This window comes from Sciurus carolinensis, chromosome 1, assembly GCF_902686445.1.
Source record: "Sciurus carolinensis chromosome 1, mSciCar1.2, whole genome shotgun sequence".
NCBI classification, from domain to species: Eukaryota; Metazoa; Chordata; class Mammalia; order Rodentia; family Sciuridae; genus Sciurus; species Sciurus carolinensis.
The window spans coordinates 53,968,856-53,976,738 of NC_062213.1; the positions used below are offsets into that span (position 1 = coordinate 53,968,856).

The window sequence follows — 7,883 nt, forward strand, 5'->3', positions numbered from 1 at the left end:
TAACCAAACCTGTGAGTACCCTGAAAATGGATTTCCAGGCAGCAGTAGACAGTGGACAATCTGTCAGCAGATGGCAGGCAGTCTGTGGGCAAACAGGGAGTGGCAGGCCACAGTCAGGAGAAAGGCAGGCTATAGGCAGGCAAAATGTGGGCAAGTGGAGGATGATCAAGGTAATTGACAAGTGATCTTGGTGTTGGGCTTCCAGGCCCTGGTCAGTGTTCCAAGATGGAGGTTGCCCCTCAAGATGGCTATGACAGTGACTGCAGAGTCCCAGGATGGATGTGACTGCTGAGCAGCAGCTGTGGGCAGCTCAGTGATGGTGGGTGATCACATTCATAGATAAGGAGCCTACAGCGCAGAGATCTGTGTAGCACCTATAACTATATTCTCTGGATTATCACTCTTGAATTCCAGAGGTAAATACAATCAGACTTTTCAACCTGGGTGGATTGCATTCTGTCTTAGTGCTTTGATTGACGGAGATTCTTTTTAAAAAATTCTTTGTGACTTATGACAATTTGTTCATTGATAACATTATTTTATTGCACTTTACTACATTTCCCTAACTTGAAATATTTCTATAAGTATTCTAATGGAGCAAATGTGGAATACGAATATTTAATAGCTAGTGTACCATTTATTACAGAATCCATTAAATATAACCATCTGATTTTCTAACATGGCCTAAGCTTTTGTCAGTCATCACTTATTTCAATACGATACAAATAAAATAAGAGAAATAACTTATTGATAAGATGAACTTCTTTTTATAAGTGTCTTCTCAATACCAACATTTTGGAGAAATGTTTTTACATCCTACATTTTCTTAATTTCTTTGTGCAAAAGATTCAGTTAGTATTATCTTTATGTTTAGAGATAAGAAAGCTTGAGATGAGAAAGATTGAGTTTTCTCTGCATAGACATGGAACTGTAATTGTGACAGAGAACATTCAAACTTCAAAACTTGTCAAACCTAAAGCACAGTGATCCCCCCACTATGGTGACAAATAAAAAGGAAAATAAAGTAATTGCATATAAGGAACTACAACTGAGTTATGTTTGAAAATTTATTAACCACAAATTGAAACATTTACCTACATCAAATAATTTAATAGAGAAAGCATTTCTGCCAGAAATTGCAGTACATGACCTGTGATCAAAGCCCTTCATGGGTTAAGAGCTGGGTGAAAAGTTACCTCATGTAATGAAAGATATAATAGTGTAAAAGGAAATGCCCTTGTGGTCTTGCTATAGAATATGAACTCTAAAGTCATGACAGATGGATTTGGGTCCTGCATCTGCTACTTACCACCTTTGTAATAGGGCAAGCAGGTTTTCTGTCTTTTTCCATATCTGTGACTGTAGTATCTCCAAATTATAGGTTTGTTTTTAGTATTCGATGACATAGAACAAAGAAGTTTTAAAAATATGATTGATACCCAAAGATATCAGCTATACTATTTTGATGAATTTGGCTTTTCTCTTAAGGCATATGCAAAATGAATTAAATATATATGCCTATTAATTAAAGCAATACTATTAAACAGTATAAATTCAAATCTAGTTTGATCATAGAGATTTATTTATGCCCAGTCCTCACTCTGATTCTTAATGCATATTCTTATAAAGCATATTTACAACACTGAATAAAGACCACTAGTCAAGATTAGCTTTAACAAAGTTATTCTGTATGACAAAATCACAAATTGATAAGATAATGAAAATATTTATTGTACTTAAATTCTTCTCTCTAGAATCATTCAATTTGCACTAACCCTGTGTACACACAAGAAAAAAGATGTGAAAATCATTCACTTAATCTAATAAAAAATAAAAATCCTAAATACTTATCCATCCTTACATCTAATGTCCTAATAATGATTGAATTGTCATCATTTCAAATCATATGTTACGTTATGTTGAAGTATATTCCATTAAGTTAAATGAAGTTAAATTAAATGAAACACATGAAGTAAAAGCAACCTGAACAATATGAGAAACACACTATTGAGTTCAAGTTCAAGATCAACCCACCCCACTGCAGGGCAGTAGCAAGATGGCACTTGCAACAGAGTTATAAGCCTGGCCCACCCCCTGACGCCCTAACTCACCAGGTTGCTCTTTCTGCCCCTTACATCACTGAGAAAACCAGGCAGCAGCAGACGCCCAGAAACAAGAAGCCTATCCTTACCCATCAAGAGAATCATTCACAAACCACTTCCTGGTTAGAAGAAACCTGCTGGAGCTGCCAGGCGGAACAACACAGAGGACTCCATCCTCTGCTCAGAGCTCTTGGACCTGGCACCAGCCTCATCCTCGTGTCTCAGCATGGCCAGCAGCCAGGATTCTAAGGTTGAATTCATTGTTGGAGGGACTTATAAACTGTTCTGGAAGATCAGGGCTAGCTCCTTTGGGGACATTTATCTGGCAATGAACATCACCAACAGTGAGGAAGTGGCAGTGAAGCTAGAGTCTCAAAGGGCCAGGCATCCCTAATTTTTGGACCAGAGCAGACTCTTTAAGATTCTTCAAGGTGGGTTGGCATTCCCCACATATGGTGGTATGGTCATGAAAAAGACTATAGTGTGCTAGTAGTCATGGATATTCTGGAACCCAGCCTTGAAGACCTTTTCAATTCCTGTTCAGGAAGATTCACAATGAAAACTGTACTTGTGTTAGCTGATCAGTAGAATTGAGTATGTGTATACAAAAACTTTTATACGTAGAAACATTAAGCCAGATACCTTCCTAATGGGTATTGGGCAGCACAGTAATAAGTTTTTCCGTACTGATTTTGGTTTGGCCAAAAATCACAGAGACAACAAGACAGGGTAACACATACCATACAGAGAAGATAAAAACCCCACTGGCACTGTCCCCTATACTAACAGCAATGTAACAACTTGGTATTGAGCAAAGTTCCCCAGATGACATGGAATCATTAGGATACATTTGATATATTTTAAATAGAATTAGCTTGCCATGGCAAGAACTAAAGGCCGCAAAAAAGAAACAGAAATATGAAAAGATTAGTGAAAAGAAGATGTCCACTCGTATTGAAGTTTTATGTAAAGGATTTCCTACAACATTTGCTATGTACTTAAATTATTGTAGTGGGCTGTGCTTTAAGGAAACCCCCCAATTTTGTGTATCTGAGGCAACTATTCCACATCATTTTTAGTATCCGGAACCACCAATATGACTAAATGTTTGATTTGATAATGTTAAAGCAAAGACAGACATGGTAGCCTCTTCCAGTGGGCAGGGTCAGCAGACCCAACCCCTATAGGCAAGCAAACTGACAAAACCAAAAGTAACATTGTGATGTTGTATTACTAGTTGTAGCTACTACAATTTTGAATGTTAACTGAGATACTGAAATATGGTGTCAGATTTACTATTACTTTTTTTTCAAGTGGAAAAGTTAACTAAATGGTTAACTAAATTGGTGGAGAAATTGTGCATATGCCAATTTTTTTTGTTGTTGTTGTTAAAACCTTTCATTTTGAACTTAGCTGGTTTGAAATACCATTTCAAAAGAACAGGGTAACAGTCTTCAAAGTTGTAATGGTCTTGAATGCTCACAATTGTGCATTCTTTGGTCTTGAATGCTCACAATTGTGCAGTCTTAGGGTGATTCCATCCCTAAGGTTTTCAAGATGTTCACTTGAAGCATTCTTTAAATTTTTGACTTCTTATTTGCAAGCCAGCTGATGTGGTAGTAACCAGAGTCCAGTGTTTGAGCAAATGAAGGACTGCTTACTGAGCTAGAAATAATAGCATCTAAAGTGAAAACTTAAGTAAAACAGTGACTACTAGATTATCCTTAGGACTCTGCATTAATTCTAAAATAATATTTTCAAGAAAAAAAAAGTATATTGTCACAGAAATTTAGCTAACATCTTACAACTGAACATTTATATAAGTTGCCTAGATAAATGTAGTCACTGTAAACGTCTATGTGATCTGGGAATTTATTTTGAAATGAGACCTGTTTTGTTTGTAAGTTTATTAAAAAGTGAAAACCATTTCTGTAAGGAAATGAAGTTTTTAACAATAAAATACCTTGTTGTGAAATAAAGATCTCAATATTTTGATAGACTACTTCAAGTCATGTGTTACATGATATTCCTTTGCAAGTCAATTAAGATTTAGTTTTATAAATTCTCAATTTTTTAATTTAATTTTTTCCATTTGGTCTGAAGGGAAAAGGTGTTCTTTGAATCTTTCTTTTTTAATGATTTGCAGGCACAATACCTAGTATACAGCTGCCAGAGCTCTGCATTTTGACTCTTGCTGCCTTGATGCTACATAAATAGTAAATAGTTGCTAAATTGTATTGTTTAGAAATAGAGACAAGAAAAAGTATCTGTATATGTTCAGCACAGATGAAATTTTTTTCAACTATTTTAAGTACATAATTGGTTGGATTGGGGGTAGAGAACCTGGACACCGAGGGCCATCTATCTACGTCCTTTGAACTAAAGTAAGTGACTTAAAGATAAGATAGTGTTGAATCTTGTTTTTCTCCTTTTCTTTTCCTTAATTGTCTATTTGGCAGATTTTTACCTTTTGTTTGAAGATTTTAATTCATTTATAATTTTTACACTTAATTAATGGTAAGGAAGGTTTTAATTCTGCCATTTTATTATTTAATTTCTTTCTTGATTTTTTTGTGGTTCTGGGGACTGAATCTAGGACCTTGTGCATGCAGGGCAAGCACTCTACCAACTGAGCTATGTCCCCAGTCCTTATTATTTAATTTATGTATATATGATACATTTTGTTCCTCTTTTCTTCCTTTACTGTTTCCTTTAATTAGTTTGAGTTTTGTAATGAAACATTGTAATTCATTTCTCATTTTTTGTGTATTTTTAAAAGTTTATTTTGTGTTTACCATGCTATTTCACATCCTAAATGTATAAAAGTATAGTCCAAATCAATAACAACTTAACTTCAATATTTTACAAAACTGTTTCCTATAGTTCCATCCTCCCTTTTATGTTTTTGTTGATACAAATACATATTTATATATTTTGTGGTCAATAACATTGACTTTTAAATCCTGTAGAACATAGAGTTACAAACCCAAAATACATAATACCGGTATTTGTTTTGCCCATGTATTTACCTTTGCCAGATGTACACAAATAGACCTGATAACTGGAACAGCTACTAAGTGATTAATGGGTAGGTAGAGTATACAATGTGGTTACACTGAAAACAAAGTACAGACTAGCACAGAGTTGGAAGGCACTGATTACATCATGCCAATCAAAGAAGTGTAAAATTTAAAACATTGTTTATTTCTTTATTTTTTCATTTAATACTTTCTAACTGCAATTGGCTATAAGTAATTTAAACAATGCAAAGTAAAATGGTGGATAAGAGAGGACAATTATAGGGCTAATGAACTTAGTTTCAATGTATCTGAAAATGTCTTGATCTCACTCATATTTAAAGGACAGTTTCACAAGCAGAAAATTCTAGTTATAGTTTTATTTCATTTTTCTAATATAATATATATGTCATGCCAGTGTCCTCTGGCATGACTGTTAATGTAATTTGGGGTTCTTTACACTGCATGAATTGCTTGGCTCTAATCTTCATGATTAGCTCTTTCTCTTTGGTTTGTAATAGTTTGATTTTCTTGTGTCTTGGTGTGGGTCTCTTTGAGTTTATCCTACTACTTGGAGTTTATTAAGATTCTTGAATTTGCATATTCATGTATTCCAACAATTTTAAGGAGTTCCTGAATATTATTTTTTCAAATATATTTTCTACTCATTTATCTTCTTCTGGTACTTTCACACACATATATTGTTTTTTTGATTTGATTGTGTGCCTCTGATCCTTTAAGCTCTGCTTACTTTGCTTAATTGTTTTTAAATTTCTGTTCCATAGACTTAATATTTTAAAATCTCCTCTCTTTAAGTTTGCTGATTCTTTTTTATTTTTTTATTTTTTTTGGCTTCCTCAAATCTACCACACAAAACTTCAAGTAAAGTTTTTATTTCAGATTTACTTTTCAGCTCCTGTATTTCTGCTTCTTTTCTTTTCATAATCAATCTCTTTATTGATATTTTCATTTTTTTTCATTCTTTTTTTTTTTTGACATCTTTTGTTCCTTGTCCACATTTTCTTTAGTTCTTTGAAGGTATTTAAGACAACTATTTTAAAATTTTGTTTAGTAAGTCCCACATCTGAACTTCCCTAGGGATAGTTCCTATTATTTACCTCGAGTGTGGCATATATTAATTTTTCCTTGTGTACATGTAATTTTTAATTGAATTCTGTTAAATATTTTAATGTCCTATCTCTAAAAATCAAGTTCTTCTGCTTCACCAGGTTTTTCTGGTTTGAGGATATTCTTGTATTGCTTTCTTTCTTTCTTTTGTTGAAACCTGTAGAAATCCACTTATTTTGGGACCTTCCAAAGTTAATTTTTTCAATGATTGCATTCCTTACCATTTTTTTTGCCCTGAGTTCTGAATTAGGTGAAATGAAAACAAGATCTTTATGTCAGTCTTTTAGAGGTTTCCCAGGCAGGTTAGAAGAAATATATGCAATAATCTGTAAATAAGATCTGCTCTGTTACTTCTGGAACCAGGGACCAGGTTCCAGAGGAATGTAGGCTTTTCTTTTAAAGGCTGTGTCAGGGAGAGGAGGGAAAGTAAAAACACCTCAGAGCCATCTATTATCTTTATGTTGCCTTTCTTGATTCATCTTTCCTTGATTCTGCTAAGCCTTTGACCATTTTCCAGAAATTCTTACAAAATTGGCTCTAATCATTTCTCTTGTTTCTTATTTGATTCTAAGAGAAACAAATCTTGGAATTGCCTGTTCCACCATTTTGTTTTCAGTTTATGAAATATGAGCAAGAGACAAGGGAGAGAACACTGTGAGAAGGCAAGTACAGCCAGAAGACTTGGTAATAAAAGGGTATGAGTCACTTGTCAAATGTGCCTTCAACACCTAACTGCCACTCTATACTTCCCTGACCAGGTAGCAGGCAAATTTTACTCCAAAGAACCACAAATACAATTATATGTACAGTCTTAAAATAACCAAATGATACTATACTTTAGGATTCAACTTAACGAATTTTAGAGGAGGGTAATTAGTGTTACTTCCATCTTGTTTGCCCACAACTCTGAATAAATTAGTCTGGCATCAATGAGGCCCTAGAGATAAAACTTTCAGTGTATTTGCCTTATATTGATGAGCTAAAAATGATCTGTGCACTGTTTACTTAGCCCAGTAATTTGACCCTTTTTTAACTTCTGTGTCTGATACCTTGTTTGCCTTCCAAGATCAACCCTGTATGGGTGTCTCTGAAGACTAACTTATAAACCACATCAAAGGAGACCCATGTTCTTACACTCTTGGTTGAATTTAGTAAACAGGAGATCCTTTACAGGATCAGAGAAGAAGAAAATTAGGACATTTATCCCCTTACTACTTTATTTTGGGTTTGCCTATGTCCCTCAACTAAATGAAGCTCCTTTTCAAGACGACAGTCCTCACAACAGGAAATTTCCTTTCAAGGTTCCAACAACTCTACCTTCCCAGACTCTTTACAAAGAGTCTAGGACTGATAATGACATTACTAATTAGATTTGGAGTCAAGGGACTTCTCCTGCAGTATTTTTTTTTCCCTAATTTCTTGATTATTTCACATTTAGTCTCTTTATTAAACTCTGCAACAATTATTCTAATTTTAACTGCTGTTCGTTCCCAGTTGGGATCCTGACTGATAAATATACTAAATACAAGAATTCCTAACTTAGTATTTTATTTATCCATAATAATAACTCTAGAAATAAATAAGTCAAAAAGATAAATACCCACTCTTTCTTTAAGAAAACCCCATATAGTTATGT

General features: G+C 34.3%; 1 pseudogene; it reads left to right on the top strand.

Annotated features, from left to right (window-relative positions):
• The first annotated feature begins 2,328 nt into the window (after positions 1-2,328).
• Positions 2,329-3,339, top strand: LOC124981512 (casein kinase I-like; annotated as a pseudogene).
• The last annotated feature ends 4,544 nt before the right edge of the window (positions 3,340-7,883 follow it).